At 47.3% G+C, this 11,905-nt stretch overlaps 1 protein-coding gene across 6 annotated transcripts in view; it reads right to left on the bottom strand.

Annotated features, from left to right (window-relative positions):
* Positions 1–11,905, bottom strand: part of LOC137309714 (zinc finger protein 521-like) — a 618,054-nt gene that overhangs the window by 130,029 nt on the left and 476,120 nt on the right. The gene's annotated exons all lie outside the window — the stretch shown is intronic.

Here is an 11,905-nt window from a genome sequence, read left to right on the forward strand (position 1 = left end):
ATTTATCACATTGCTTTTGTGGGATCTTGCTGTGCGTAAATTATCTGTCACATTTCCTACATTACATAGGAACATAGGAACAGGAGTAGGCCATTCAGCCCCTCATGCCTGCTCCGCCATTTGATAAGATCATGGCTGATCTGTGATCTAACTCCATATACCTGCCTTTGGCCCATATCCCTTAATACCATTGGTGACAACAGTGACTACACTTCAAAAAGTACTTCATTGTCTGTAAAGTGCTTTGGGATGTCCTGAGGTTGTGAAAGACGCGATACAAATGCAAGTTCTTTCTTTCTTTCTCAGTGCAGGATAGGCTGCAGATTGCACCCCCACTGCTCCATTTAGAAATTGTACTCTTGACCCAGGTCTCTGAGCCTCTCAGCCACAAATTTTTGTTTATGCAAATGTGTGAAGTGACGCACTTCAGAAGTAAAAATGAGGAGAGGCGACATAAACTAAATGCTACAATTTTAAAAAGGGTGCAGATGGGGAGAGACCAGGAGGGAGTATGTACACAAATCTTTGAAGATGGCAGGACAAGTTGAGAAGGCTGTTAAAAAAGCACACGGGATCCTGGGCTTTATTAATAGAGGCACAGAGTACAAAAGCAAGGAAGTTATGCTAAATCTTTATAAAACACTGGTTCGGGCCCAGCTGGAGTATTGTGTTCAATTCTGGGCACCGCACTTTAGGAAGGATGACAAGGCCTTAGAGAGGGTGCAGAGGAGATTTACTAGAATGGTACCAGGGATGAGGGACTTCAATTAAGTGGAGAGACTGGAGAAGCTGGGATTGTTCTCCTTAGAGCAGAGAAGGTTAAGGAGAGATTTAATAGAGGTGTTCAAAATCATGGTGGGTTTTGATAGAGTAAATAAGGAGAAACCGTTTCCACTGGCAGGAGGGTCAGTAATCAGAGGACACAGATTTTTTTACGCAGCGAGTTGTTATGATCTGGAACGCGCTGCCTGAAAGGGCGGTGGAAGCAGATTCAATAGTAACTTTCAAAAGGGAATTGGATAAATAGTTGAAGGGGAGAAAATTGCAGGGGTGTGGGGAAAGAGCAGGGGGAGTGGGACTAATCGGATAGCTCTTTCAAAGGGCCGGCACAGGCACGATGGGCCGAATGGCCTCCTTCTGTGCTCTATCGTTCTATGGTATACTGGCTAGTTCCAAATGCCAAACATGGCAACGGTCATTGAGAAACTGCAGCAGGTTTATTTTCCCCCCAATGCCCTCCGGTGCCTCGCTCAAGTGGTAGGTTCGATAGAAAGGGGGCGATCTTAACCCCACCACCTGGTGGAAACAGGGTTGGGGTGGATGTAGTTAAAATCACCCACGATATCCACCCGCCCTGGAGCCGCCTGGCTCGGACTTTCACCCGCTCTCCCGAGCAGGCAGCGAGGACAGCTGCCCAAAGACGGCCTGGGTCCTTTTACTAACACGCGCCCACTGCGTCCCCAACCAACTCTAATTCCTACCGGTCGGCCCGAGCGGGAAGAGTCACTGATTTTTCCAGCCTGCGCCAACCCAGAAGGCAAAGAGGACTGGGGTCAGAAGAGGCCTTGTGGGGCTAGGAAGAGCAGGAGCGCGATTTTTCATGGCGTCCTGGGAAGCCAGTCAGTGGGGTTTAAAAAAAAGGCAGTCAGAATTGACACCACTGTATTAGCCAATAAGTTGGCGGCGGGGTGGGACTTACAGCAAACAGAGTCTATTTTACAGCAAACAGAGTCTATTTTACAGCAAACAGAGTCTATTTAAAAAGAGTCTCTACAAACTGCAGCAAACAGAACTCATGACTGAAACTACAGCGACTTCTCCCGATAAAAGCAGGATTATTTCTCCAGCACAATGCAGTGAGTGGAGGATAGTTACATTATACAAATTATGTGCGTAAAATCAATCCCAGTCACTTACAGCAGTGCGGTCTCCAGGAGTGATGGACGGGGGAGTTACCCAATCATCTCCACTCTGGCCAGGAATAGTGGTGTCACTATATGCAATCTTAAAAAAAAAGCCCCGGGTCTCGTTTCTGGAGCAATAGGCTGAGTTCCCAACTCACACCACGGCTCACTCAATGAAATTCGGGCCCGAGTTAAAATCATAGGAACAGGAGGAGGCCGTTCAGCCCCTCGAGCCTGTTCTGCCATTCAATTAGATCATGGCTGATCTGTATCTTAACTCCATCGTCCCGCCTCGGTTCCGTAACCCTTACTAACAAAAAATCTATCAATCTCAGTTTTGAAATTTTCAATTGACCCCCAGCCTCAACAGATTTTTTTGGGGGAGAGAGTTCCAGATTCCCACTCCCCTTTGTGTGAAGAAGTGCTTCCTGACGTCAACCCTGAACGGCCTGGCTCTAATTTTAAGGTTATGCCCCCCCCTTCTTCTGGACTCTCCCACCAGAGGAGATAGTTTCTCTCTCTCTACCCTATCAAATCCATAAACACCTCAATTAGGTCACCTCCAAATCTCCTAAAGCTGACATTTAGACTTCCTAAATCCCGGGGTCAAAGTGTCAGCAGGATATTCAACCGTGGGAGAGTTTCACGGATTGAGACCAATTCCTGTTCTCGCTCGACTTCCACCACCATATATTCCAGTTGGGGTTTACCGGATCGCGATCAGGCTCACCACCACCACCTTCTCGAGGGCAATTGGGGATGGGCAATAAATGCCAGCCTAGCCAGCGACGCCCACATCCCACGAACGAATAATAAAAAAAAGAATGGGACGCCTGGTGAATTTTATCCTCCTTAGGCCCTTGACCACTTGTATCGCTGCTTTGGCCGGGATCAGCTAAGCAAGATTGAAAGCCAGACCTCCCCGTATTGTTCAGTATCAAATCACGTGGTTGAATTGACCACTCAGTCACAAGGGAAACCCTGGCTACAAGGTTGCTGGCAATTAAAATATTTTCAGAGCGTTCGGATCTAAATAACAAGTATATGTTTCCATTAAAAACTTTAAGCCTCTCCCCCCCCCACCACAACCTTGCACGTAATCTTTGTCGCCAATCCTCAACCCAGTCAGGTTCAGGAAATAATCCAGCCCATCAACATCTCCACAGATGTGGCCTTGCTTGATGAGAGTAATGGATGAGCAGGCTTGAAAGGGCCAATTATACCTCTCCCCCTCCCACCTCCTCTCCTAAAATAAGCTGGCAGAGGCTGGCAGCTAGTGTGCCAGCATCCCCAGAGACTGATATTTGCACTTTGCATCTTCTCGCTCAGGCTGCTAGAAGCCCTTTTCTACAAAGGCCACTCACTTCAGCCTTATCTTCAAGGGTCTTGCTTTGAGAGTGCCCCCTTTAATACTTAAGTTTGTGGGCAAGCACTTGAAAACCCTTTCAAAGGCCTCCTCATCCCACTGGCTAGTCAAACATCAAATGAACGGGTTATGTCTGCACTTTTGTGTTTAGTCTCTGGCAGTGCTGGAATTGAAACAGCACTGCTGAGTTGTTCAAATAATACATCAGTGCTGGGCCATGGCAGTAAATCCTTAACTGGTCAATCAATATATTTTAACGCGCTGTTGGTATTTTCTGGGGTTGTTCTATAAAGTACATGAAATTACATTTGCCTGTTAAATCATTTCCTGAATAAAAAGTAAAAATAAAACCTCGGGTTGAATCCATTAAAGTAACAGAGTCTGGCGTAGGATTTACGGGAATGAAGATTTTTTTTTTTCTGAAGTACGAACCGAACATGCTCACAGCCCCTGACAGAAACCTGCAGGCTCTTGTCTTCACCTTCAAATCATGAGACAGAGAAATCAAGCTCCCTCTGTGCTCTCAATTATACCGGAAAAAAAACAAGGAGCAGAAGTCTTCAGTAATTCAATCCCCGTGGAAGGTTCTTCACACTGTTTTCGCCGTTGGATCTGCTGACAGCAGCAGTCCCACCATCCCCTCCTGGTAGGCTGTCAGTGTGAGCAGTACTGCACTAGCCTGCAGCTTCCCCTTGGGGGGACGTCTTCAAGCACACCAATAACTATTTTCCTTTTGGTGCTTGCTTGATACAGTGGTCAGAAGGGGCTGAGAGAGAGCTAGAGAGAACGACAGAGAGAGAGAGTTAGGGAGAGGGAGAAAGAGAAAGGGAGAGAAAGATAGAGAGAGAGAGACAGGGTCAGAGGCAGAGAGATAGAGAGAGAACGACAGAGAGAGAGAGAGTTAGAGAGAGGGAGAAAGAGACAGAGAGAAAGAGAGAGACAGAGAGAGAGACAGAAAGAGAGTTAGAGAGATAAAGAGAGAGAAAGAGAGAGACAGAGAGAGTTAGAAAGGGGGAAAGAGAGTGAGAGAGAAAGAGAAAGGAGAGAGACAGAGAGAAAGAGGGAGAGAGAGAGAGAGAGAAAAAGGGAGAGGCAGAGATAGAGAGAGACAGAAAGGGAGGGAGAGAGATAGAGAGAGAGAGACAGAAAGAGGGAGAGCGAGAGAGAGACAGGGAGAGCGAGACAGAGAGAGTGAGAGAGAGACAGAGAGAGCGAGACAGAGAGAGTGAGAGAGAGACAGAGAGAGCGAGACAGAGAGAGTGAGAGAGACAGAGAGAAAGAGAAAAACCTGAATGAGTATTCTCATAATCTCACAAGGTGCTTTGTGATAAGACTAATCGGAGCTGCGGTACTCTTGGGCTGGATGCTGCGTAATTCAATAAGTCCGACAGCTGCTCAAACAGGCAGCCCTCTCTCTGCACACACACTTGAATTCCTCCTTTCAAAATATACTGTAGAAAATTCCTGAGTGCTATTTTCCATATGGTTAATGAGCAAATGCTTAATGTCCAACCCTTTCAATTTAATTTGAATTTATGGGGAACTTGGATTCCAGCACATGTGCACCAAACAACAACTGTGCACCCCTTTAGATTACTCTGACTATAATTATACATTTATCATATTCTTTTTTCTCGTGTCTAATGTTGGTAGCATTTCCCACCCGACATGTGATGTTGTACATTACAGTACACGCACAGATTTAATTCTGTAACCACACTACAGTGTTGAGCTAACAAGTAATACATTGTGTAAGATTGGGCAATTTTCTCAACTGCACACAGTAATTATATCACCTCACAGCCCTAATTAGGATTTCAAATCTTTGTAAGTATTTCTATTTTTTTCGCACAAAAAATAAATTCAAGTTACAGTGTTCAGTTTACGGAAGCTGCTGTTCCTTCTGGTTGTATCGGCTATGTATATATAAAAAAGCTTTCGAAAATCATTGCCGCAGTATATAATTACCCTTTCTACATATGCAACCTTGTTTTCAAATCCCTCCATGGCCTCGCCCCTCCCTATCTCTCTAACCTCCTCCAGCCCTACAACCCTCCGAGATCTCTGCACTCCTCCAATTCTGGCCTCTTGCGCACCCCAGATTTTTTTTGGCTTCACCATTGGCGGCCGTGCCTTCAGCTGCCTAGGCCCAAAGCTCTGGAATACCACGGTGACTGAACAAATGTTCCGTTCCATTCGCAACCCCTCAGATAATGAAGCAGTCCGTGCCCGCATGCAGCAAGATCGGGACAACATCCAGGCTTGGGCTGATACGTGGCAAGTAACATTCGCGCCAGACAAGGACCATCTCCAACAAGAGAGAGTCTAACCGCCTCCCCTTGACATTCAACGGCATTACCATCACCGAATCCTCCACCATCAACATCCTGGGGGTCACCATTGACCAGAAACTTAACTGGACCAGCCACATAAATACTGTGGCTACAAGAGCAGGCCAGAGGCTGGGTATTCTGCGGCGAGTGACTCGCCTCCTGACTCCGCAAAGCTTTTCCACCATCTACAAGGCACAAGTCAGGAGTGTGATGGAATACTCTCCACTTGCCTACATGAGTGCAGCTCCAACAACACTCAAGAAGCTCGACACCATCCAGGACAAAGCAGCCCACTTGATTGGCACCCCATCCACCGCCTTAAATATTCACTCCCTCCACCACCGGCGCACAGTGGCTGCAGTGTGTACCATCCACAGGATGCACTGCAGCAACTCGCCAAGGCTTCTTCGACAGCACCTCCCAAACCCACGACCTCTACCACCTAGAAGGACAAGAGCAGCAGGGACATGGGAACAACACCACTTGCACGTTCCCCTCCAAGTCACACACCATCCTGACTTGGAAATATTTTGCCGTTCCTTCATCGTCGCTGGGTCAAAATCCTGGAACTCCCTTCCTAACAGCACTGTGGGAGAACCTTCACCACACGGACTGCAACGGTTCAAGAAGGTGTCTCACCACCACCTTCTCAAACGCAATTAGGGATGGGCAATAAATGCTGGCCTTGCCAGCGACGCCCACATCCCATGAATGAATAAAAAAAAGATTCCCTCCCAAAACCTCTCCTCTTTTAAGACGCTCCTTAAAACCTACCTCTTTGACCAAGCTTTTGGTCACCTGTCCTAATATCGCCTTTTGTGACTCAGTGTCAATTTTTGTCTGATAAACGCTCCTGTGAAGCGCCTTGGGACGTTTCACTACGCTAAAGGCACTGTATAAAAGCAAGTTGCTGTTGCCAACCTCATTGAATTGCATTTTACAAGTAAATCGTTCACAGTGTAGCTGGTGGTGTAGAGGTGGGTGTCACCAAAATGAATGGTAGATGTGCAATGAGATGAAGGTCAGCACTCCTTGGACCACTGAGGTGGTGACCTGATTGAGGTCTTTCAAATTATGAAGGGGGTTCAATAGAGCAGACGTAGAGAAGATATTTCCACTTGTGGGGGAGACCAAAACTAGGGGTCATAAATATAAGATAGTCACTAATAAATCCAATAGGGAATTCAGGAGAAACTTCTTTACCCAGAGAGTGGTGAGAATGTGGAACTCGCTCCCACAAGGAGTAGTTGAGGTGAATAGCGTAGATACATTTAAGGGGAAGCTGGATAAACACTTGAGGGGGAAAGGGATAGAAAGATATGTTGATAGAGTTAGATGAAGTAAATAGGGATGGGAGGAGACTCATGTGGAGCGTAAAATGCCAGCATGGACTGGTAGGGCCGAACGGCCTGTTTCCGTGCTGTAACATTCTATGTAATTCTACGAATCTGAACTCCCGTTTTAGAAACGTTCACCACGATTTTAACCGGGAGTGGGGATCAGGCGGACGGGGTCGGTTGGGAGGAGGTTTTAGGGAGATTGCTAAACCCACCATTGCCTCCGGCAGTGAGAGGCCCGGTAGGTTATAACTCTGGAGTCTCCTCTTCATGTCGCCGGTCCGCTGACCGTCCACGATGGCGGGAAGCGGGAGGCGGCCTGCAGGCGGGAGGGAGTGGAATTGTGGGCGGCCTCTCGGTTACCTTGGGGTTGCCAACCTCTCCAGGGTTGACCTGGAGTCTCCAGGAATTAAAGGTTAATCTCCTAGGTCCCCGCTGCCAGCAAAAAACACACCCGGGGAGAAAAAAAATAATCGATGTGTTTGTTTTCAATTTCTTTGAACACTTTAATCATTTAAAAATATTGGGGATAGGGAGAAAATTGGCTGCTTGACTGACTGTTAAAGATTATCCAATCGGAGAGTCTGTCCACTTTACTCTTGGCCGTGGGAAGAGTGGACAGGTCGGGCGACCGATGGCGGGAGTGAGGGAGCGGTTTGAGGCAAGAGGCCACATGATGAAACCTCCAGGAATACGTCCAACCAGAGCTGGCAACCCTAGTCCGGGACCTAAAGGTCAGTCGCTGGCAACAAAGTGAGTTTCAGGAGGGTCTCCTGGAGGGAAGGGATGGCGGGGGGAGGAGCCCTGGGCAGAGAGGCCCACACTCTCCTTATGGGGCCCAGAGGAACACTCAATACTATACATGCAGGAGGAAGCTGTCATTTTAAATGGAGGAAGATTGCACAGTTTTGTTTGCTAGAAGGAAGATGTAGATATACGCACAGGCACACGTACACAGACACACACAGACACATGCACGCACACAGACACATGCACGCACACAGACACACACAGACACATGCACGCACACAGACACACACAGACACATGCACGCACACAGACACACACAGACACATGCACTCACACAGACACACACAGACACATGCACGCACACAGACACACACAGACACATGCACGCACACAGACACACACAGACACATGCACGCACACAGACACACACAGACACATGCACGCACACAGACACACACAGACACATGCACGCACACAGACACATGCACGCACACAGACACATGCACGCACACAGACACACACAGACACATGCACGCACACAGACACACACAGACACATGCACGCACACAGACACACACAGACACATACACGCACACAGACACACACAGACACATGCACGCACACAGACACATGCACGCACACAGACACATACACGCACACAGACACACACAGACACATGCACGCACACAGACACACACAGACACATGCATGCACACAGACACACACAGACACACACAGACACATGCACGCACACAGACACACACAGACACATGCACGCACACAGACACACACAGACACATGCACGCACACAGACACACACAGATGCACACACACACAGACACACGCATAGATGCACACACACACAGACACATGAATGCACACAGACAGGCACACCCACGCACAGACACATTCACACACACAGATGCACACACACACAGACACGTGCATGCACAAAGACAGGCATACCTGCACACAGACACATGCACACACACCAGACACACACGTGCACACACACCAGACACACACGTGCACACACACACCACACACAGACGCTCGCATGCACACAGACACAAACACACATGCTCACAAACACTTGCATGCACACACACACACACACACACACGGTATATAAAAGGTTGGTGAAAGCAAATATTACCTCTTAAAAGTGTTTCATGCATCGCAATAGTGTACAAGAATTCAGAAGTCAGACATTGCACTTGAGCTGTAGAAGGGACACTTACATTTACAGGTAGTTCAGTACAAGGTGAATGATCCGTCTGTGAAACACTGCGCAGTATTATTTTATGTTTTGAGCCATAGCTGCAAGGTTATGGAAGAGCCCAGGTCAGTGTTCATTGGATCCATTTCCTCTCTCTAGGCTTCTCATGTTAACCTGGTGATTTAGTGCCTTGCATTAAGAGCAATTCACCTGCCTCTGGTGTCTCTCTAGCCTCGTTCCCCACCCCCCCAGGGGCCGAGGTGGAGAATAAAAAGTTCCACATATGGCAAAGTCAAGCTGCTCTGAGCCTGCTGTGCGCGCGCTGTGGGGATAGCAGCTTCAGAAAGGCCCCAGCTGGTAGTTGGAAGGGATTCCAGCATTACTACACCTCAGTGCCTGCGCTGCTCCCATTGGCAACTATTGGCTTCATACAAAAAAATCTGTCCACCCGACAGCCATTTTCGGTTTCCTCATTCCTTCTCTGTAGCAAATTGAACATTTGGTCTTCCTACCGCAGGATAATCGAATTCCTCCATCTGCTGCCCTCCCAGTGGAGCTCCAAAGGTGCAGTATGCAGCGCAGTGCAAACTACAAGGAAAAAAAAAAAGAGGGTCTCACCTGCCTCAGACAGATAGACAGACGGGCAACAGAATTTTTAAACGCTTAAAAGAAAAAAAAAAAATAATGTATTAACCTGAACAATTTACGTGCTACGGATGACGGAGGGTTTATAAACTGGCCTCTACCGGTTTGCAGGGACTGGGGACTTTGGCCGTGGTACGTTAAAGATGATGGCGACAGCTGTTGTCCTTCCTACACACCTCTGAGCCCTGCTGCTTTAGCCTGCAGTCACAAGGCGGCCCCATATAATGCATTGCTTAAAACCTGCCTCTTTGACCAAGCTTTTGGTCAGCTGTCCTAATATCTCCCTCTGTGGCTCGGTGTCACATTTTAATCTGATAACGTTCCCCTATCTCTGTGACCACCTCCAGCCCTAGTGTGAGGTATTATGTTACATTTTGGTAGGAAGAAAAAGGGGGCCACATACTGCTTGGATAATAAGAGTCTAAATGGGGTAGAGGAGCAGAGGGATCTGGGGGTACAGGTACACAAATCAGTAAAAGTAGCGACGCAGGTTAATAAGACATTTTTTAAAAAAGTAAACCAAGCACTGGGGTTCATTTCTAGAGCGATGGAATTGAAAAGCAGAGAAGTTATGTTAAATTTGCATCGAACCTGGGTTAGACCACACTTGGAGTACTGTCAACAGTTCTGGTCTCCATATTATAAAAAGGATATAGAGGCGCTGGAGAAGGTGCAAAAAAGATTTACAAGGATGATACCAGAACTGAGAGGTTATAACTATCAGGAAAGATTGAGCAGACTGGGGCTCTTTTCTCTGAAAGAGAAGTGTGAGGGGTGACCTGGTAGAGGTCTTTAAGATTATGAAAGGATTTGATAGGGTGGACGTAGAGATGTTTCCACTTGCGGGGGAGACCAGAACTAGGGGGGCATAAATATAAGATAGTCACTAATAAATCCAATAAGGAACTCAGGAGAAACTTCTTTACCCAGAGAGTGGTGAGAATGTGGAACTCGCTACCACAAGGAGTAGTTGAGGTGAATAGCAGAGATGGATTTAAGGGGAAGCTAGATAAACACATGAGGGAGAAAGGAATAGAAGGATACGCTGATAGGGTGAGATGAAGCAGGGAGGGAGGAGGCTCGTGTGGAGCATAAACACCAGCATAGACCTGTTGGGCCGAATGGCCTGTCTCTGTGCAGTAAATTGTGTGTAACTCTACATAAGCTGAAATCACTGAACGGTTAAAACTTCTAAGTCTAGCACTGAAACACTTTTGATGTTTTTGCAACTATAAACAAACTGCCTGAAGTTCGAAACCGATTAACTCTCCGTCTTCATCAACCCCTCTGTTCCACAACGAGCCGAACGCCAATTCACCAGCTACCGGCACCGAGGAGATTGATACTTAATTCTGCTCTCCGTATGTAGTGTACAAGCGCCAACTGCCATTAGAAATGATTTGCTCTAGTTTGTCCTTCAGTGATCATTAAATATTCCATTACCATTGTGGCATTCGTAGGTAAAAGCTATTTGTGAAGGATTTATGTTACTTTGCGACGCTCCTATTAAAATATTCGCTCATTCAAGGAGTTGTCCTCATGCAGACACGAAATTGAACAGGACTACTGTAATTGAACAATAATGAATGGAAATGTGGCCCATTACTGGTGAAAAAAAAAGCGCGTTGAAGATAAGTAGCTTTATAAAAGTCGAAAGCATGCATTTTCATAAATTGTTGTTTGCTCTGGCTAATATATAATGCAATATCTTCTGTTAATACACACAATTTTTTTCTCTCTCGCTGAAAGATTCAGATATGCAGGCAATAATAGTCACCGCAGGGTAGTTATATGATTCACTAATTACCAGACGCAGACGAATGCCAAAGTCCAGAGATTATGCTAAGTACAGCCTTCCCGTGGTGGGTAACATCAGTGTATTGCTTCCCACCAAACCCACCACCCTCTTCCCCACCCGTCCCACCAAACTCTTCACTAACCAGGAAAAAAAAACATCTTTATCTCCCTGGGGTTCCTGCCTTCACTACCCCCCCGTCACCCCCCACTCCCCACCTCCCCGCCCCATCTCCTATCTCTTCTCTCCTGCCCCCCCTTTATTAGCTGGGCGTTATGATGGGGTTACTCTTTCTCCATGACCTGGCTCCCCATTTCATCTGGTACTCGAGTCAATGGGAGGTCCATGTGCCACGGAAACAGGAGATGGTTTTATGATAATTTCTTCCTTTCGCCCAAATTGGGGGGCGGGCGGGGGGGGGAGTGGGCGGAGGGGTCTTGGCCAGCGACGCTCCAGCTGAGAGCTGAACGACCCATCACGTGTGAGCTGGCAGATTCTGGTGCGAAGAGCCTCTCAAGCCGGTTGCAACACGCGATTCGAACCAAACCTCTTAATT

This window comes from Heptranchias perlo, chromosome 3 (genome assembly GCF_035084215.1).
Source record: "Heptranchias perlo isolate sHepPer1 chromosome 3, sHepPer1.hap1, whole genome shotgun sequence".
In the NCBI taxonomy this organism is placed as follows: Eukaryota; Metazoa; Chordata; class Chondrichthyes; order Hexanchiformes; family Hexanchidae; genus Heptranchias; species Heptranchias perlo.